Below are 22940 nucleotides of genomic sequence, written 5' to 3'. Positions count from 1 at the left end.
TCAGGTGTACAGCATAGTGATCCAGCTTCTCTGTAGGATATGCTATGCTCACCACAAGTATAGCTACCATCTGTCACCATCCAGCGCTATTACAATATCATTGACTGTATTTAGAATTTTGATTTGGAAAAACAAATCACCATATTTGGCTGCTTTACTTCTAAGATGAGCCTATTTTACCTAAAGAGCCAAATCAAAATAGGGAGGAATTTATTTTATTCTCTTATATATTTTACCTTAAAAAAACATAAACATAGCAACATCAGTGAAGTCCTATTTGGGGCGCCTGGGTGGCTCAGTCGATTGAGCATCTAACTCTTGGTTTCAGCTCAAGTCATGATCTCACATTTCATGTGTTTGAGACCCATGTCAGGCTTTGTGCTGATGGTTGTGGAGCCTGCCTGGGATTTTCCATCTCCTTCTCTCTCTGCCCCTTCCCCTCTCTCTCTCATTCTCTCTCTCTCTCTCAAAAGTAAATAAATTAGAAAAAAACAAAAGTCATATTTGTCTGATACCAAAGTAGAAGCAAGACCAAAAAAAAAAAAAAAAAAAAAGGAATTAAAGGTTGGATGACTATATCATTTATTGTCTAAAGTGGGACACTTGAGAGTGGAAAATCATCACCCTGCACATGTTCTAGGCAAATTCAGACTCAGGGTTATCCTTCTGATAGATATGGTATGTTGCTGACCTCAAAATGTATGCACAAGCTCTAAAAAAGAAGACTAAGAAAATTGGTGCCTTTGTTTTAAATCTAAATCATCTGGGGACTCACATATCCCTGAGAGCAGAATGTGATTGTCCTTCAAGTTCGTGGGCCTGAGTTTGGCCTACTTTACATCCTTGAGCAGCTTTGCAGAGAGAAATCTCTTCATGATTCCTTCTACTGAGATACCCATTTGTCTGTTTGCTCTTAGCTTTTGGAGCTCCTCCATGCTAACATCTGAGGTCACTGTGTGTGTGCCTCAGAACCTCAGCCACCCCATCCATGCCTCTTTTCATTGCAGGGTTTCCTATTTTAATCAAAAGGACCCCTCTTGGCACCTATGTTTGTGGTCTCATTTACACCACTCACAGTCACCTGAGGGAAATATTTAGCTATATATTGAGCCTTGTTTGGGGATTTAGGTTACTCAGGGAAGCTGTTTAGACACGTCTGCCTGGACATTTTATACAGGTGAGTCTGCTGTGCCCTTCTATAACCAGGAGTAAATGGGCAGCTCTTCAGAGATGTGCGTACTATGAATGCTTCTGGTGGGAAGCATAATAAAACACATCTACTCTCACATTTTTAAGTGTAAATTGAGAGTCTCTGTCACTATGATCCTGCCATCTCCTTCAGTCTTAGAGATGTAATTGTCTTTAAGAGATTTTCATTTTTCCTCTCTTGACTCTGCTCTCTTTTGTACCGTTCCCCACCTTTGCCCACTATATGCAGGGGGAGAATGGAGGGTGGTTGCTGGGTAGCGTGGATCATTTATTCTTCTAATACTCTGCCCTAAATCTGGACTAAGCTCTTCCCCACCACCAATAAAAGCCAAGAATTTTACAACTTTGTTATTTGGTTCTACTTTTAGCATAATGGAGCCTTGAAGCTAGCATTCTAAATGGAAGATGGTCAGAGCAAAGTAAGTGGGTAGGGATGGCTGAGATGGCTCTGAACCACTGGATTGAGATACCCACTGAACCGCTAACTGGATTGTATTTCATTATAGTGCCCCTGATCTGAATTCCTGGGGAGGCATGAATTCCCTCTGAACTCTCCAGGGGGAACTCACCTTTTATTACTCCTCCTAACCCCAACACATGAACTGTGCAGTTCACAAATGAGTGAAACCAGAAGTAAAACACAAAGCCTTTGGGGTCTTTGCTTAGAGACATGCTTGTTTTCTTGGGATCCCTGGTTCTTGCCAGCCCCTTGCTTGGGCTGAATCAATTTTAGGAGTTCAAAGTCTACTGAGACATGTGGAGTAAAGCAAACTAAGCCATAGCCAGGTGTGGGATATCTCAAAACCATAAACAGTTTATATGTAGAGGGCGTTACCCTCCTGCCTTCCTGTTTTGCCCCTCACCTCTTCCCCCATTTTCCTACCTTCTCCCAGCCCAGCCTCAGTGCTTGCCTTAGGAAAATGGTAGTCTGCTTCTCCAGGTCTCTGCCTAAATCCCACTCACTCTCTGTAGCAGTTTGACAACTGCAGTTCTGAAAAAACAAACAAAACCCAGCACCATTTATCCTGACATACACTGGGGCACCTTATAAATATCTAACAGACATTCACTTAAATATTATTTTTTTTGTATATTTCTGTAAAATTTGAAATGGTCCCAGAAGTACTCAGATTAAAGCACTCCTAAATTATTTTGAAGACACAACTAAAAAAACCTCAGGAGTTTTAGCAGAGTGTCTGTTTATGTGTAGGGGAAAGAGAAGGGAGAGAAAAAGTTGAATGTATCAACTTTCCATAGAGGCAAAATTGAGCAAATTAAGTTTCTTGAAATTGTCTGCAAATAGCTTGTTTCTGTATGTCTGTTTTCAAGTGTTCTGTTCAATCTTCCTCTTAAAATACCTTCATTTCATGTTCTCTATTTTTCAAATAATATTCATACTTGATTCTATTTTTAGAAAAGCTAATGAATTAAGGAAGGTAATTTATCTCCACAATTTATCTCTTATTTTACTAATAGGTAAGCTGAATCAGAGAGAAGGGAAAGGATTGGCCCATTTCATGTGGACTACAAAATAGACTAGAGAGGATTTCAACATAGATCTTCTTTCATAGGCTTTCATTCTTCTCCAGTACATTTATGTTTTTGGGAGAAAGTGTATATTTAAAGAAAAGATTGACTCTTTCCCAAAGGGCATGGCAGAAGTTTTATATATAGAATATCAATAAAAATTTAGATTACTTAATCATTTCCTAATTACTGGAAGGATCAAAGAAAATAGCTGGTATTATGATTAAAGAAAGCTGGTAGAGTTTGCCCTTTGCTCTATTCTAATCCATCATAGAATTGAGTACAAGCTGAAAGATGAAGGACGTACAAGACTTCGTTTCTGTCTATCTTGTAGACACTTTATTTGTCATGAGAGGGATTTACTTCTGGTAATTAAAATCATAAAACTAATGAAATGGAAATGGGAAGGATGACCACCCCTCTTGGGTACATCCAATCCTGCCAACATGTCATCATTTTTTTCTTTTTTTAAAGAAATTCTGGAACAGCTGTGGTATTTTTGAGATACTTGTTACACATTTCAGTTATGCTAAAAAGGTCATTTATAAAATCTGAAAATTTCATTGAAATACTTCTTTTGGTAGTGAGGAAACACATTTACACATGGTACCATGTTAACAGAGCCCCCCCGCCAGGGTTAAGAAAAGTGTGAATTTATTAATGTGACCAGTGTTTCATCATTTTTTATTTCCCATGCAGTATTAAATTCCCATAGGAAGATCATTAGGGTAATATTTTATTTCCCCCTTTGTTTTACAGCTAGATATCTGATGCTCGGTAATTATAATTTTGATAGATGAAATATTTTGCATAATTCTTGGCACACAAAACATTTTCAGGACTAATTTAACAAGCTAAAATTTGAAAATATTCTGCTGTAATAACAGAATGTCATTTTAAGGCCCATGATTTAGTTTAAAAGTCTTCATTTGATGTGCCTGGGTGGCTCAGTCAATTAAACGTCCAACTCTTGATTTTGGCTCAGGTCATGATCTCATGGGTTCTTGAGTTTGAGCCCCACGTGGGGCTCTGTGCTGACAGTGCAGAGCCTGGTTGGGATTCTCTGTCTCTGTCTCTCTCTCTCTCTCTCTCTGCCCCTCCCCAACTCTCTTGTACACACTTGGGCACTCTCTCAAAAATAAATAAATAAACATGTAAATAAAAAATAAAAGCCTTCATATAATGCTTAGGACTTAGAATTTATTAAAGTCTTCTTTAAATTTTTTTTTAATGTTTTTATTTATTTTTGAGACAGAGAGAGAGAGAGACAGAGCATGAGCAGGGGAGGGGCAGAGGGGAGACACAGAATCCGAAGCAGGCTCCAGGCTCTGAGCTGTCAGCACAGAGCCTGACGTGGAGCTCGAACTCACGGACTGTGAGATCATGACCTGAGCTGAAGTCAGACGCTTAACCGACTGAGCCACCCAGATGCCCCTATTAAAATCTTTTTAACAGTTTGAGGTTGACCTGTGTAAAATACAAACCCATGTAAACATGTTTCATGTTATAATAGGGTTTAACTGTGCAAAATATAGTAATAGATAAAAGGTACATAACACTTAAAATGCATGCCCATATAAATGGTTAATTTGCATTATGATCTCTGTAGTAGATTCTGGCTGTGTGTTCTTAGGATGAATAAAGCAGTATCTATCGTCTAATATTAAAAAATCATTAGGCCAAATGTTTGTCTATAATACTTCTGTATTAGTCACTGTGATTAATGTTATATGATTTTTTTTTCTTTAAAATTTGCATTTAGGTCTATAAATCCTCTATTTCCCTCTTTCCCTCCCACCTTCCTTCACTTTCTCCCTGCCCCCCACCCCCTCCCACATGCAATCTTTCTTTGGAAGTAGACAGTATCTTTCTTACTAAGACATAAGATATTCAGTATTGCTGTTAATGAAACCATAATTACTGGATATTGCCATTTTATATCTCTACTGTCACTTCTGGTTGTAGGTATTATTTCCCTATTTCAGGAAATTTTTTGAAGAATGATTTTTAGTAATAAAAGTATATAGAGAATTTAAGTGACAGCTGTTATAGGTGTATCTTTGATATTTTAGATAATTGCTTTTAAGTTCAAATTGATGATGGATTACATTGATTAAAGAGAAGTAGGTAGACATAAAAGAGAAATTTGGAATCAATCCAAAGATGATATATTGCAAGACGCAAAATGGACAGTGAATAGTTAAAAGACTAATACACCAAGGCTGTTTGTTAACTGGAGATAAGATGCTAATCCTGTACAGCCTAATAGAAATCACATATCCTTTGCTAGGAGTTTTAATCTCTGTTAGGCTTTATTTGTCTTCCTCTTATTATTATTATTAAAGTGAGCCAATCAGGTTAAATTAATTAATTTCTGTCAAATGAATCAAAGTTTGGTTTGTTATTTTCCTAATCATTTCAAATTTTTCAAAGTCAAATATATTAACATAGTGCTTGTAAATATATTGGTATAAGAGTGATTGCCCTGAAGGTTGGTTTTAGAAGCTTCTGACCATGAACATATTAAGCATTTACATTCTTCATGTGTAAATTGTAGATAAGAGATTGAATAGTGTAATTGCTGAAGCTAAATCAGACATAGTCCTGTAAAAGAAAATAACAACAAAATTTCCAATAAGACAGTGGTTTCTCTTGCTGAATTCAGTGTTTAACCTATCAGTTACCATACTGTAAATTTAGCTAGTGGCAATAAAAAGTAAAGTATTATATGTCCTGTGTTCCTAGCAAAGGGTACAAAAGTGAAACCAGCCTAAGAAGTATGTCTTTTGTCCATCAGAGCGTCCCCAAACAGACCTTTACTCTCTCATAAAGTACGTTTCTAGAGGTGATGGAATCCTCAGAGCATCTTTTGGTATCAAATATATATATGTTTTGGTCTGCCTTTAGGAAAAAAATTTATTAGGAAAAAATATATTATTTTGCCCTAACGCATGAGGGTCAGAATTTTGTTTTAATTGGCCTCCTTACGTTAGAGAAGGAGGACATCTGATTTTTTGTTTTGTTTAATTCTTTTTAGGATAATGTTTCACCTACTAGCAGTTTGTGCTAAGTTTTAAGTTTTCTTGTTTTATTGTAGTTGCAAAGGTAGTGGGTGGAATAAGGAATCACCTTTATACACGTTATCATTAATACCAATATATATATACACCTACTTCCCCTCTAATCTTACTGCTCTCTGAAAAGATTCAGAATGCCTGTCTATTGGAAGGAAAAAAATCTTTCTTTAAATATCTAATTTATAGTTTTAGATTTCAGAGTATACCTTATTATTGAAGAACTGTTGGGCTATACTTACAATATTATTTTCAGATTTGATCACTGAAATAAATAAAAGATAGGGAAAAAGGAAAAAGAAGAATCTGGAACAAGGTCCAGAGAGCAGTAACTCAATTAATCAGGGATATAAGGTGATTTCATAAGCAAATTGACTTTAAAAGATTGGGGCTTTATATTCAGGAAATGTTAAGACTTAGAGGTGATATAATCAAAACTTTGAAAGCATTTATAAAGAAGGAAAAAATACATAATTATAGAATATTAAGACACAAAATTTCTTCAACTTTAAAACAAGAAAAAATTTGAGCAAATGAGATGCTACTCTAGACCGTGAGCCATGAAACACTTAAACATGTTACTTAAGCAGAGATAGAGTTTAGATTTTCACTGCCTAGTAAATGGCCACTGCCATATGTGGCTCATGAGCCCTTGAAAAATGACTAGTGACTGACTGAGAAGCTAATCTTTAATTTTATTTAATTATAATTAATAGTAATTTAAAAGCTAATACTCAGTTCAGTCATTGAAAAACTTTGAAGTATTATTTGGAAGTACTTGAGTAAGTGAATCTACTTTTTCACCTGTGCATTTTGTAAAATCTAAATAGAGATCAAGTATTTCTAATGAAAATTTAGCATCCAGATGGAGATGTGCTATAAAGTATACTTTGGTATGAAAAAAATCTCATTAGTAACAAGATATTAGTAAAATGGCTCAGTAATATTTTTTTTAATATTGACACATGTTGAACTCGTAATGTTTTAGATATATTAAGTTAAATAAAATAGATAATTAAAAATAATTTAACTTGTTTCTTCTTGCTTTTTTGATGTAGTGACTCAAAATTTAAAATTACATCTGTGGCTTATATTTTATATTCCTGTTGGGTAGTAATGGCCTGACTATGACTTAAGTAATTAGATATTAAAGTGTTTAGATAAGTCTATATTAGGTTTATTCACAAAAAAATAGGGCTGCTTGGGAGAGATCTAAGTTTTTAGATTAATGTTGGCCCACAGCCCATGACCCTTATTTCTTCCATCTCTTCTAGAACCTCATGTCTACATAAACAGATGTCCTTTTTGTTCCTGTCCTCACTGAAAGTCACTAGCCTGAGTGTGTCCATCTGAAGGGACTTTCTCTGACTTAGGATTTTGCACGTGTATGTTTTTCTAAGTGCCTTGAGAGCAGCAAGACTTTAGACCTTGTACCATCAGGGAGAACCCAAGTTTCTCTCCTCTTGGGTAGGTCCAATCTGTGACTGGCCTTCTGAATTCTTTTGCCTTAATCTGTCTTCTAACTCAAACCTCTTCTACGACAGAAGCCCTTCTCCAGATGTGATGGACTATCTAGAGTATAGGTACCCCTGTTAAGTAGCTTGCATCCTTCCCAGTGGCTGGAACTTATCTCAGTTCCCACGTTCCAGCCTTTATAAATGTCAATGCCTGTATGATAAGTGACAGCCTTCCTATCTCCTCTGTAGAATAGAGACCTTTACTTACCACAGCTCTGCTTTCACCAGACCTAGCTGATGCTGATGACATTGAAGCTTAGCCAACACTAGTCTCCCCCATAGACCTTGCTACTTCAGTGCTGACGATTTGGAGAATGCCTTTTCGGCCTATCACCCTGGTCATGGTGGTTTCCTTATTCCCATCTGATACTAACCCTGACTCCATCTCCTTCTTGATCTGTATAGAGCAGACTGAGGAAACCTCTTATTAGAACAGTTAATGCCATGGAGTTCAATTACAGTAACTTTTTTATGAAACATCCTTTTGTGACTTTATCATAGGGAATACACTCTACTAGAAATACCATCAGTCTACCCAGCATACTATTTCTTTTTTTTTTTTTTTTAACGTTTATTTATTTTTGAGACAGAGAGAGACAGAGCATGAACGGGGGAGGGTCAGAGAGAGAGGGAGACACAGAATCGGAAACAGGCTCCAGGCTCCGAGCCATCAGCCCAGAGCCTGACGCGGGGTTCGAACTCACGGACCGCGAGATCGTGACCTGAGCTGACCTTAGTCGGATGCTGAACCGACTAAGCCACCCAGGCGCCCCTTTTTTTTGTTTCGTTTTGATTTTTTTATTTTTAACCCAGCATACTATTTCTGAGCAAAAGAGGATCTTCCCAGGGCCTCCGAAGTTGCCTCATAGAGATAATCACCTATTGTATCTCTCTGTGTGCTTAATTCCATTCTAATCTCAAATGATCTCTAAACGATTATCAACAACGCAGTGTGCCTGTTTATCAAATTTACAAATGAAAATGAGGCTAGAAGAGGAAAGAAGGTTTCCATTTGGTTTAGGTGGCAATGATAGGTGCAAAAATGGCAGAATTCACTTCCCTTACCCAGATGAAGTATAAAATGTCATAAGCAACCGGTTTGTCTCCAACTTGCCCGACATGAATGCAGCAAACCAGGTCTTTAACAAAGAAGTCTAGAAAAGACCTTACAGCTTGCTTTTATAGAGGGAAAGAAAATGTAGATGGTAGCTCTGTAAAACAGTTTGAAAGAAGAGAAGAAAATAATTTTCTGATTTGGTGCATGCATCTCTAGGAAAGGAACATATATCAAAAGTATAAATGGTGGTCTTCAAGGGGTGATTTTACTCCCCAGGGAATGCCAATATCTACAGAGATTTGGGGGTCAGCAAGATGCTACTGACAACGAATACTCAGAGGCAAGAGTTACTGCCAGATCTCCTACAAGTGCACACCAAAACTCCTATAGAGAGGAATTGTCAGGCCCCAAATGACAGTAGTACTGAGGTTGGGAATCTCTGCTTCAGAGTTTACCTAGGCCACCATTTTTACCTCACATATGAATAAGCTGGGGCTCACAGATATTAAATAACTTATTTAAAGTATTAGAACGAATCATAATTGTGATTGGGCCAGAACACAAAGCTTCTGTCTTTCAGGGCTGGCTTTTCCACACTAACATATTCTCTTTCCTAATGTTCATAGGCTATTCTGAATTTCTTTTAGAAAGCTTGATGGGGGCGCCTGGGTGGCGCAGTCGGTTAAGCGTCCGACTTCAGCCAGGTCACGATCTCGCGGTCCGTGAGTTCGAGCCCCGCGTCAGGCTCTGGGCTGATGGCTCAGAGCCTGGAGCCTGTTTCAGATTCTGTGTCTCCCTCTCTCTCTGCCCCTCCCCCGTTCATGCTCTGTCTCTCTCTGTCCCAAAAATAAATAAAAACGTGGAAAAAAAAAAAATTTAAAAAGCTTGATGAAGCCATGGAAAAGAGGCCAGCGTGTTTTCTGTACATTTTTCTATGTGTTTATATGATGTGTAAAACTTCTTCTTTTCATGAATTTAAACACTGTAAAGAAAGCTTCCGTTTGACCATGCCAGCCATGTAGGGTGCTACAGGAAGTCTAAGTTATTAGTCTTTACCTTGCCCTAAAGAAGCTGATGGCCTCCCTGAGGAGAACATGGCCAGCATTATGAGAATGCATGTAATAGGTTCAGGGCTTAGGCCTCACTATCCCAATTATAAAAGTGCTGTACTATTTCATTATTTGGGTTACTTAATCTTAGCCTTGTGTGGTTGCAGCTGACATTCTTGAGATCCGGTCCTCCACTGGACTTCCTCATTAACTGTCAGTTTTACTGAGGAAAGTATCTTAATGTGACTAACAAATTTGGCCATTATTTCCTGCCTGCCTTCCTCCTCTATGTAATCACATAATTATATGTTAACAGGACTATTTGGAAACCTAGACATAAACTTTTAAGTTCTCATTTACTGATGTTCTTTCTTCACTCAGTTAAAATTGGATATGTATATTTTTCTATTTTTATTTATTTTTATTTATTTTTAAAAATTTTTTAATGTTTTATTTATTTTTGAGAGAGTGAGAGAATGAGAGAGAGAGAAAGAGAGAGAGAGAGAGAGACAGTGCAAGCTGGGGAGGGGCAGAGAGAGAGGTTGACACAGAATCCGAAGCAGGCTCCAGGCTCTGAGCTGTCAGCACAGAGCCCGAGACAGGGCTCAAACTCAGCAATGGCAAGATCATGACCTGAGCTGAAGTCAGATACTCAACTGACTGAGCTGCCCAGGGGCCCCTTTATTTGTTCGCAGTACATGCTTTCAGAGTTTTACTGTTGTATTTATTGAGCACATACTATGTGACAGATGAAATTGTAAGTACCAGGGATTTAGCAGTGAATCCTACAGACAGAAGTCCTGTCATTACAGAGTTTCCATTCTAGTGAAGGATATAGATCATTAAAAAAATTAAATATATAGTAGAGCATCAAGAAATGACAGATGCTATGAAAAAGAAAAACACTGGAAAGGAATAAAGATTGGCAGAACTTACTGCTTTAAATGAGGTGGTTGGTGGGGCGCCTGGGTGGCTCAGTTGGTTGAGCGTCCGACTTCAGCTCAGGTCATGACCTCACGGTTCGTGAGTTTGAGCCCCAAGTCGGGCTCTGGGCTGATGGCTCAGAGCCTGGAGCCTGCTTCCGATTCTGTGTCTCCCTCTCTCTCTGCCCCTCCCCCGTTCATGCTCTGTCTCTCTCTGTCCCAAAAATAAATAAACATTAAAAAAAAAATAAAAATAAAAAAATAAATGAGGTGGTTGGTAAGGACCCTATTAGGTAGGGTCTCTGGAAAAAAAAGAATGCTTATGATAGGGCATAAAGAACCTACAATAGGAGTATTTTTGGTTTGTTCAGGAAATAGCAGGAAGTCCTTTGTGGCCAACATGGAGTGAAGACATGAAGATGGTAGATAGGAATGGAGAGGGAGCCAAGGGTCGGAAACGTTGACCCTGTAGGCTCTTAAGAATGTTCTTTTATTTTCTAAAGATAATGAGAAGTTTTTTCTGGATTTGGGCAGAAGAGTACCCTTCTCTGACTTACATTTTAAAGGAACCACTTTTGCTACTCTGCGTTGAAACACTACACGTGGAACAAGATGGAAGCAGAAGTCAGTTAAGAAGCTATTATACTTATGCAAGGAATAAATAATAGTAGCTTGGAGAAAAGGGATATAATAATGGATGGTGTGATTGTTTTGTTTTATTTTCCTAAGAAAGCTCATTATAATAATATCTTACATTAGCTTTTGTGTTTGGCAATGCAGTTTCCTACACTCTGGACTACAACTTCCTGGTTTTTCATCCTGGATTCATCACTTACTATCAGTGCAGTCTTAGACCTATAAGTTAATCTATGACTCAGTTTCTTCCTCTCTTAAATGAGGTAAATACTGGTATCCACGACAAAGGACTGTGAAGTTGATACCTCTGTAGAGTTCTTTGAATTGTTCCTGGCATATGTTAATTACCATGCTATTATATTAATATTATTATCATCATCATTATTATTAATCATTCTTCAAACAAACCAGTAATATAAATATTCTTTATCCCACTAGTGGATGGGTTGGATTTAAAATTCAGTTTTTGAATAAATAATTTTGTTTTATAGATGAAGAACATGATCAACAACTAATAGTTGAGAGTGTCAGAGCCCAAACCAAGGACTTCTGGCTCTAAAACTAGAACTTCTTCCTCCATACTACATGGTGTTCAGGTTGTCAGATCTACCTACGATCATTGATGAACCCTGTGGTCCTTGGTTCCCTGGTAGCATCTTAGTCAGATTCTATAAATGTCCAGCAAAAATCGCTTGGAAAGACCGAGAGAAATTCAGACCAATATCTCTCATGAACATACCTTCAGAAATACTCAGATAAAACAGTGTAATATTGGAAGAAGGATAGACCTATAAGACAGTGCAGTAGAACAGAGGACCCAGAACTGTACTCAATGAATCTTTGAATCTTTTAAAAACTTGCAAAACCAATTCAATGGAGGAAAGATTTCTCTTGTATCAAGTGCTGGTGTGCACTCATAGGGCAAAATTATATTCAAAGGGCAAAATATAAGAACCTCTATTTAAATTTTACATGTTATAAAATGATAAACTCCAGTAGACCATACATGTACATGTAACATGTAAAACAAAAAAAATGTTTTAAAAAACACAGTATCTCTGAGATCTAGAAATGGGCAGAATTCTTACATACCAAAAGAATAATTCACAAAGGGAGAAATTGATAAATTGGATATCATCAAAATTAAAAACTTGGTCTGTGAAAGACCCTGTGAAGAGTTTGAAACAACAAGCTAAAGAATGGGGGGAAATATTTTCAAATAACATCTCTGAGAAAGGACCTCGAATATATAAGGAACTCTTACTATTAGCAATAATAAAATCAATAATCAGGAAATGGTCAAAAGACATGAACAGAACATGAACAGACCTTTCACTGAAGACAATATACATGTGGCAAATCAGCACATGAAAAGATGTTCAACATCATATGGTGGTTTTACTTCTTCTCAAAGTGTTACCCCAATAAATTCTTGACTTTTCAAGTTGGGAAAAGAAAAAGTAATGTGCTTCTATATAGCAAGCTTTGTATACAAAAATACAAATAATTATTGATCATCTACACCCTGAGTCCACTGGCTAGGAGTGGAGGAGTCTGAGAGAGTATGAGATATAGTATATACCCTCTGAGTCTGTGATTTCACTGATCAAAACATTGCCATGAGTTGGGGGTGGTCAGGGCAGGCTTCCCAGGTGAGTGGTGGAACCCGGAGTGTGGACCTCCCAGGTTGAAATATATCTTATAAGGAAAGTTAGTACTTTTTATGCCAAGGGAATGTGAAAAAGCATGGAACTGAAATATCAGTTGGGTAAGCAGATTTTTGGGAGAGCAACTATCTATTACTCCATGTGTAGTCTGCTCTTAGATTCTTCAACTGAGGGGTAGATGACATAAGAATAAAACTGAAATCCTTCTGCCTTGGTCTATTTTAAAAACAAAAAAATCAGGGGAACCTGGGTGGCTCAGTCAGTTGAGCATCTGACATCAGCTCAGGTCATGATCTCATGGTTTGTGAGTTGGAGCCCCGCGGCAGGCTCTGGTGCTGACAGCTCAGAGCCTGGAGCCTGCTTTGGATTCTGTGTCTCCCTCTCTCTCTGCCTCTCCCACACTCACACTTTGTCTCTCTCTCTCTCTCCCTTTCTCGGAAAATAAATAAACATTACACAAAATCTAAAACAAACAAAAACAAAATATTCTTGTTTTGGACAAAGTTCAAGGAAGGAATTATATCTGAACAGAAGTGAACAGAGCCCTGCATGATATACATATATCTTTAGTTTTCACTCTCTTTTCTCCTGCTCTTGTGTGTCTGTGTGTGCCTGCAAAGTATACAGTGCAGACAATTATTAAAACCATTCTTTACTCATGAGCTGAGGATGTTTGACAGAGCCCAGGGTGAGAAGAAACGACTGGACCCCTATAGCACATTTTCGTTCTACCTGCGTTTTAGACGATATCTATTGCCCCTGCCCCACTAGCTTAGTTTGTTTTTGCCTTACCTTTCTTTCAGGCAGATTAATCACCTATGTCAGCATTTGAGGTACTGATTAATTTGCGACCCTGAATGAAGGCCAGGGAATTCTAACCATGCCCCCGAGTTGAAACAGTTCAGTAGCTGGATGCAGACACAGCTCGCTAATTATATTTTTTTGGTAACCGATGAAAATATGTGGAAAGGTTTCCTCCTCGGATGATTGGATTTTTCTGGATGACAACTATTCCTATTTATTAGCTTCACGTGTCTTTGAAAAATGCACTTGTGTGGGAGAGCTCAAGAATGTATTTGCCAGATTGGGAGCCGACCTTGGATTAACGAGTGACTTTCTGAAACAAATTTGCAGCTCTCTCGGGTTTGTTTCCTGTGCCTGGACTTTGCTCATCAAGTAGGGTCTTGCCTGCTGCAGGGAACAGCCTTCTGTGTTAAATGTGAACTGCAGAGCAGTGAGGATCTTTTTTACTTATATTAATTATTTAAAAGAAGCTGATGGGAGGAGTAAAGCCTCCAGGGATGGGCTGCTTCTGTGCAGATTTTTGCTGACCATGGAGAATAAAAGATACCGTATTTTAAAAGACATGCAGTAGCTTAATCATTTCCATGAACTTTACTACCTAGGATATCTGAGTAAGTTACCGTGAGATTTGGGGCACGTGATGGGGAAGGGGCAAGTAAGAGAGGAACAGATAAAGCAAAGGTCTAAGAAAAGGCTAGAAAGAGAAGATTTGGTTTTGTGTGCCTGTTTGTAGTGAATCGTTTGGCTCTGCTTTCAGGTTCGCTGCAGGTTTATAAAGTGGAGCCCTGGTGGGTTGGTTTCACCTCCGCAGCGATCATGCCGTGACTAAATAATGTAGAACTGAAGATGGAGATAATAGGAGGCTGACATCTGGCTAATTGCCATTCCAATTGGGGGTTGCCTGACAGTTGAGTGGAAATTGCTAGGAGATGAAGAACTTTCAATGAACCGTGATGGGCAGAAGTGTCTGAGTGAAAAAAATAGAGGAGAGCCTGGCAGGACAGGGAGGGAAATCCCTGCCCTCTCCTCCCTCTTGTTTTCTCCTGTTGTATCTCAGTAGAAAAGGTTGCCATTTGATGTCAAGTGGTTTGCAAAAAAAAACCCCAAAAAACAAAAACAATAAACACACACACACACACACACACACACACACACACACACACACACCTCAGAATAATCTTAGAGGCAGAGGAGAGTTTGAGAAACCTGGAGCTGCATTAATTTTGTCTTAACTTTGATGGCACCCGAGACCTACCTAGGCACCAGTCACCCAAAAGTCCCTTCCAGAGCCAGTACCTGCAAGCTGGCCTGGACCCAGGCCCTCCAAAGCATAACTCCCCAGCGCTTCCCTATGCAGATAGGGCTCTCTGATCCGTCTACAAGCTCCGAGGCTGAACGATGACTTCTGAATCATGAAATTTTTCTATGGCTGGTTATTTCTGGGACAGGCTTACTGAGCCTTGTAGCATGTGTAGTTGCTACTATATTCAATAAATCTATGTTAATTTACTTAAGAATATTTCCTCCCTTACCCATCCTCCCAGCAGAAGCTTCTCAGATAATATGTATGCATGTACACATTTTAGCCGTGTCTATGTGGGATCAAACTAAGATGACTCAGTGGAGTGATACTGATGGTAGAGTTTTTCGGAGATTTCTGAGTTGGTGGATGATGTCCTTAGAGGGATAATATATAGATAGGCCATGCTGTATGAAACCCCTCCCCTCTCCCCTGATTTGGGGAGGTAGTCTACTTACTGATTCAGTTCTTTTTGTGTGATCTTTTGCTCCTGTAATAATTGTGGTTTTACAGGTTGGGTTTAAAGTACCTTTTGTGCTATGGCTATTATGGCTATGCATTGTTTTTAAATACAGATGATGATTCCTCTCCTCTAGAATTTCTTAGTAATTTTTAGGACCAGGGGATCAAACTTTTCTTTCCATTTTGTAACAGTCTGGTTAAAAGTGCCTTACAATAATAGTTTGTGTTTTATTGCTTTAGTCAGTATCATTTTCAGGCATAAGCATCGCACTGCTGTGGTTGAAGTCTGTGAACAAACCATTTGGCCTTACATGCAGTTTTTAAAATTGCTGTATGATTTTCTAACAAGTGAATTTCAGGTTCTACTGACGGATGCAAACTGAAAAGAACTGTTTAACAAAGATAATGTATTCCGCTAGTATATTTCAAACCAAAATTTCTTTAAAAAATTTTAATGTTTACTTATTTTTGAGAGAGAGGGACAGGGCACAAGCAGGGGAGGGGCAGAGAAAGGGAGTCACAGAATCCAAAGCAGGCTCCAGGTTCCAGGCTCTGCAGTATCCGCACAGAGCCTGACATGGGGCTCAAACTCACGAGCCATGAGATCATGACCTGAGCCGAAGTCAGATATTCAATCCATTGGGCCACCCAGGAACCTCTTAAACCAAAATTTCTAGGGAGGGTCATAGTTTCGTCTAGAAGACAGTCTCCTTGTTCTTTTCCTTACTTTGCACGTGGACTTTCAGACTGTGATAATATGATTTCTAGGAAAAACAAAAAAGCATACTTGTTTTATAAGTATTTTCCTTGAGATTTTAATTACATTAATCTTTCTGGAGGTAATTATAAATTCATAGAATAAATTATTTGTGTTATTTCTGTGTGTGTTAGTTGAGGAAAGGTGTGCAAGATTATAACTATTTTAAGGAAGTTATCATGACTTTAAAAATATACTGAAAAGGTGAATGGTTTGCCCAATGAATTGTTTGTTAATAAACCATTTTTCTCTTCTATGTTGACTAAAGGGGACATAAAACTTTATATTGGTGGCTAACTGTGCTCCAATACCTCATCTTCCTACTGCATCCCCAGGCAAGGTAAATTGCAGAGTTAGGGTGGCACTCAATAAATATTTGTTGGAGGAATTAATGAATAAATGAATAATTTAGGCACAACATATCTATCAAGCCTTAAAAAAAATCTTGGACTCAATCTTATTCAATACATATTCCCGGAAAGCCTGCTCGGTAAAGACCAGTAAAGTATTGACGGCTTAGTAGGAAAACTAAGATATTAAGGAAGTGACTAAACAATCATGAGGCAATGTGCAGGATGAAGGCATACTGTTGAGTTATTTAGGAATAATTACATGTCCAGGGATAATTACCTGACCTACATCCGTGACAGTGTCAACATTCACACAGTCCTACTGTTTCCATACCATTTGTTTTTTATTTCCACATCCTCCCAGGTATTTTTGTCTAGGTCTAGATGCCATGACAGTGCAGGACATGCTCAACATTAGACAAAACAGCCAAGTTAGATTTCTCCTCTTATGCTTTTTTTTTTAAATAAATTTGTTTAATATTTGTTTATTTTTGAGAGAGAGAGAGAGAGAGAGAGAAAGAGAGAGAGAGAGAGAGAACATGAGCAGAAGAAGGGGCAGAGAGAGAGAGGGAGACACAGAATCCAAAGCAGGCTCCAGGCTCGAGTTGTCAGCACAGAACCTATATGGGGCTCATACTCACGAACCATGAGATCAAGACCTGAGCCGAAGTCGGACACTTAACTGAGCCACCCAGGCGCCCCTTTTATACTCTTTCTTTTTTTTAATTTAATTTTTTCTAATCAACTTTATTGAAGCATAGTTTACAAATAATAAAATGCATAAATTTTAAGTGTACATTCCAACAAGTTTAGACAAATGTATATACCTGTATAACTACCACCTCAACCGTTATGCAGAATGTCTTTCTCTCCCCAAAGACTTCTTTGTGCCCTATCTTAGTCTTCCTTGTCTTTATTACCCAGAGCCCTCTGGTGCTTGTTAACTTTCCAAGGGCAGTGCCTTTGTGCTGCCCAGGGGTTAGAGCAAATTCCCTAATGAGGCCCCCACCCAGATCTGACCAAAATTCCTCTTTTTCTTTCTTCAAGCTAGGGCTGCCAAATAAAATTAGAAGATGCACAGTTAAATTTATATCTTGGATAAACAATAAATAGCTTTTAGTATAAGAAAATATTTTTTTTAGCTCTTCAATGTTTGTTTATTTTTGAGAGACAGAGAGACAGAGCAAGAGTGGGGGAGGGGCAGAGAGAGAGGGAGACACAGAATACTAAGCAGGCTTCAGGCTCTGAGCTGTCAGCACAGAGCCTGACACAGTGCTCGAACTTACCATGATATTGTGACCTGAGCCAAAGTTGGATGTTTAACCGATTGAGCCACCCAGGCGCACCCCCATGTAAGAAAATATTATAATGTTGCAGTATTTGGAACACACTTAGGATAAAAAATAAATTGTGATTCTCTGTAATTTGAATTTAACTGAGCATCTCAAATTTTATTTGCTAAATCAAGAAACCCTACCCCGATTGCCACTTTATCATTGCACGTAATTTCACCCACCCTTCAGAAGACAAGAGTCTGATTGAAAAAAAAAAATCACATTCAAGTATAAATACCTGGTAGGTAAATTAATATATGTTCATTAAATTAAATATATCCTTATAGTCAAAAAAGGAATTTGTTTATCCGGAAGATCAGTATTCTAGGGGTAAATTTTGATCAAAAATATTTTACAGTGTTCCACCTCAAGTGAACATTAATACCTGCATTAATACCTCTTATTGAATAGCCAAGGGAAATTAGGTATGGTGTTTCTTGTGGATTCCCATCTGTGAAGGTAATTCTACCACACCAAGGGCAAGTTATTTGACCTCTTTGTGCCTTAGTTTTCTTATTTGCAAACAGGAGATTATAATAACACCTACCCCAGAGGTTTGATGGGAAGATTAAGGAAATTAATATATTTCAGTACTGAGTATAGGATCTGGCCCATTGTAAGCATGTGTTAGCCATAGCCACCAATTATGTATTCCAGTAACATTGGTAAAGACTGATATTTGCTCTCATATGCAAGCTATTTATCTTTCTTGTTTACTTACTGTTCTCTAAAATGTGGAGAAAGAACACTGGATTAGGAGTAAGGAATAATTCCTTTTAGTCTCAGATCTGCCTCTGATTTTTAGGTGACCCCAGTTTCTCAATCATAGGTTCCACATAATTGGATCTCAGCCTTGCAGTACATAAAATGCATCTGAGGTACTTGGAAGTAAGAGTAGGTTTCTAGGCTTCTCATCAGACATTTTGATTCTGGAAGCCTAGGGATGGGACAGGATGAAGAACATTTTTAATAAGCTCGCAAGAGAATCAAATGCAGGTGGCCCATGGACCACACACTGGGAAACATTAGACTAGATGCCCTTTCAATTTTCTCCCATTTAGTAGTTAAATGTAAACAACTGTGATTCAAAGAAATAAGCAAAATTATCTATCTAGAGGTTTAAATATGCCTTATGAATGTTCTACCAAACACATGAAGGCCAATTTCAAGAGCTGTATCAACTCTACATTGTGAATGCCTGTGGTTACTTGTTCATTGGGCAACTTAATCTAGAAAGGTTCTTTCATGAATTTTCATCAATTTTTTAACAAAGCTCTGTTGCAAATGGTGAATTATGCATTAACATATGTTCATGCTAATTTATACACTGGTGACAGATTTTTGGCATGGGATCAATAATTTACAATTATATTTTTTAAAAGTTTGTTTATTAATAGCATCAAGGAATTTTGATTATCATTTAGATAACAATGCATCATGTGAACCCAACAAAAAAAGAACAGAATTTGCCATTCTCAGAAATCTGCATACTTGTGCAAGAACAACAAATGAATCTGAAACTAACGAGATAAATATCTCCTGCTTTTCTCAATTAACAGTTTTTACAGCCCTGTTGGATAAGCCCCAATGTCTTATCATCAGATGGAAGTGCAGGGTTTTATTACACCAACATTTTCTAATATGGAAATAATTATAGGCTAACCTAGTTGAGTCATGAAACAAGACAAAAATTACTTTGACTATCCTCTTGAAAACTTAATACAATTTGTACTTTCTGCATATTTTTCAAAGTTAAGAAAAAATTCTGATAAAGAAGTAAACATAATCCTGTTAAGGAGCTTCATTAGTATGTTCCTATCTCTCCAATGTGATTCTATTTAAACACACTTTTGAAAGTATACCTTGTTTTGAGAAAGTGAATCTTGATGTAGACATTCAATAAAATAAGTAAATTAGAGGTTATTTGTGTAATTGAAAATTTTTCTACTTTAAAAATACTGTAGATCTCTTGAAGAAGCTCCTGCACTATTGTACTTAAATGTGATGTCTCAAATAATTTTATGCTTAGCTTTTTAGAAATATAATTATGCAAGTAGAGGTGCAGCTTTTCTATACACAGTAATCTTTTTATCACTCATTGTTATTCATTTGTGGAGAGATATCAGCTACCAGTTTTATTCCAAATATAGTTGAAGGAAATAAAGTTACTAAGACTTAATCAATTATATGCCACTTTAACCCTCTGGGACAATCAGAGAAACCAGAGAGCTCATAACCTTTTATTATGCGTGCTATACTTCCATATTAACCTCTTTGCCAATATTCTTTGCCTGAGTAGGAAAGGTGGAGGAGAAAAGAGCACCTTCTTAAATTAGATTTTAATACTAGGTAACCATTCTAGTGGAAGGCTAAGGCAAATTATTCCTGTGATGACAATAGGGTTTTTAAGTATTTTCATTTCTTTAATGTTTTATTTATTTTGAGAGAGTGAGAGAGAGGAGAGAATGAGCAGGGGAAGGGAGAGAAAGAGGGGGATAGAGAGAGAATCCCAAGCAGGGTCTGTGCTGTCAGCACAGAGCCTGACGTGGGGCTCTATCCCAGGAACTGTGAGATGATGACCCGAGCGGAAATCCAGAGTTGGATGCTTAACCAGCTTAGCCATCGAGGTACATCAGTCTTTTCATTTTTTTTTTTTTTTAATCCTAAGAGGAACATGGTTTGGCATAGCAAAGAGAAATGGTTTTAAATCTTGGTTCTCTCAATTGTTAGTTGAGTCAAGTTATATAACTTCTCTGCGGCTTTGCTTTTCATCTTTAAAATACAGATTATAATGCTCGCTTTATTGGGTTGTTAATAAGGTAAAATTATTTTTACAAGTTCCTGAAACAGTATCTGGAAGTCAATCAATTAGATTGTCAATCAGTCAGAAGTCAATCAATTAGAAGTCAATCAATCAAGATTTAAGTGTGCATTTCCTTCCCCTCTGACATAATGAAGAGGGGCCTGCCATACTGATTGAAGACCAAAGCTTTCTCTCTGTCCCCTTAACCCACTTTGGTGTTTAGTTTGTAAGGTGTCATTCTTCATCAGTCAGTGGGTTGCTATGCACTATTTGGTAAATGTATATGTCATCTAGAAGATGCTGGTGGAAACTAGTCTCTTCTAAACTCATCTCCCACTTTTTACATAGTCTACTTTCACCTGTCTGTAACAGTCTGTTTCAGGGGTTAGCAAACTTTGGCCTATTGGACAAATCTAGGCACCCACCTTTTTCTGTAAATAAATTTCTATTGAGACACAGATCCAGGCCTATTCATTTAAATAGGTCTGTGGCTGTTATTGTTTTTTTCAGGTTTACAAAACAGACTTGAGTAACTCTGATAGAGACTTTATGCCCACAAAGCCTAAATTATTTTCAGTCTGTCCACTTGCAGAAAAAGCTTGCAGACTGCTGGTTTGTTGTCTAATATATGACGACTAGACTTTTAAAATGTAGCTGATCAGAAGTTAAGTACTTGTTGATAAACAGATATTGAATGAATGGAAAATAGAAAAAAAATTGTCAGTTGCTGTCATAGAGGTTTCTTAACTCTCCTAAGAATGCTGACAATGAGGACAAAGAAATAATATAATTGAGGAGAAATAACAGAGAAAGATGAGAAGCCAAAGGAAAGGAGTTCTGACATTAACCACTCCTGGACCTCACTTGAATTAAATGCTGTTTCTGTGAGCCTCAGTTTTTCTGTCAAGTGAAAATAATTTCTGCTAAAACTAACATCATAAGTTCACATTGCACAAGCTTATGATATTTTCATATTACCTTGTTTTGTTTATGTGATAATGATCCTAATTAATACACCTACCTAAAGACAGAGTTCATCATGCATTCATTCTTTTCAAAAATTTCAGGGGAATCGGTGTCCTTGGGGGAGAGGCAGGTATGAGTTAAGCAGAGAGATAGAATTTATCCTTAGAAAGCATTTGAGGATGTAGGAAAACTTGTTTGGCATGGGATGGAGTTTCTAGAGGGCCCAGTGGAGGCAGAAGGAAGAATGAAAGAAGAAAAAACAAAGAGCTTGGAGAGAGGGGAAGTAAGAGGGAAAGATAGATGGCCATATTAAGCATGGGGATATTAACATTAAGCATGGTGAATTTAGTGGACAAGCATTTGTAACTGAATTGGTGATAGCAATCCCTGGTACGTGGAGGATGAGAGACAAGTCTTCAGGTACTGCTGGTGGCTGTAGGGTACAAGATGTGATGCTTGGTAAATGACAATTCAGAGCAGTCTGATCTTTTAAGAGTCTCATTATGTCCAGTGAAATGGGCACTTCCGTAGGATGCAGAAGATCTAGATTGGAGGCCAAAGTATTCTGGCCTATGAGCAAGTCTCAATTCATCTGTAGATCTACACTATCTTCCCTGTTTACTTTCTAGGACTATTCAGAGAATTTCATGAAATACTGTGTCTCAGTGTGCTTAAAAAATCTCTTCAAATATGTGCAGTTTTATTAACTATAATTTATGAACAACCACAGAAAAGCATGGGCTTTTAGTATATTCTCAGAATTGATGGATTTATGCCTGTGCATGCACAGTTATACATGTGCACACATACACACACACATGCACAAGAATTTTATAGGTCTACCTTTCTGGGAAATATGGAAATAGGGATATAGTAAAATGCCCTCTGTGTGCTGGTCTGATGGGCACTATTTTCCACTCACTACATTCCAAATATCTCCAGAAAACTTCAGAATATATCTTCAGGTGGTGGTTTTTAAATATCCAAAGTCATACATCAGTACCTTTTTACTCAATGAGCAAAAGAAAGCTCTTCCCAAAGTGGAGTTTTTGTTTTGTTTTGTTTTGTTTTGTTTTTTTGTTTTTTAATATCATTAGACGTGGATAGGATTCTGATAGGTGTGTGATCTAGGGTTTTTACTGGGTTTCATCTTCCTGTATTAATGAAAAGCTACATTACAAATGCTTCTGCTTTCCCTGTATTGAAGGAAACACTCATGAAAGGTGATATCATATCTTAAAACACTACATTTAGACCAATTTGTTCTTCCCTTTTTTAAGTCTGCAGTAAATGGTATCCACATACTGTATTCATTCTGCTGGAGGATGTGAAAACAAACATGGTCATTCTTTAAACAAAGGAATTTTATGTACAGATACATAAAATGATGATTCTTGTGTTATATGAAAAGCATATCGGGGCACCTGGGTGGCTCAGTAGGTTAAGCGTCTGACTTCAGCTCAGGTCGTGACTCGCGGTTTGTGGGTTCGAGCCCCACATCGGGC

At 37.8% G+C, this 22940-nt stretch overlaps 1 protein-coding gene across 4 annotated transcripts in view; it reads left to right on the top strand.

Moving 5' to 3' along the window:
* Nucleotides 1-22940, top strand: part of DCC (DCC netrin 1 receptor) — a 1147297-nt gene that overhangs the window by 161400 nt on the left and 962957 nt on the right. The gene's annotated exons all lie outside the window — the stretch shown is intronic.

The sequence above is a fragment of the Herpailurus yagouaroundi genome, unplaced genomic scaffold (assembly GCF_014898765.1).
Source record: "Herpailurus yagouaroundi ecotype Mexico unplaced genomic scaffold, PumYag 142, whole genome shotgun sequence".
Classification (NCBI taxonomy): domain Eukaryota; kingdom Metazoa; phylum Chordata; class Mammalia; order Carnivora; family Felidae; genus Herpailurus; species Herpailurus yagouaroundi.
This window is presented reverse-complemented; position numbering and strand designations above follow the sequence as displayed.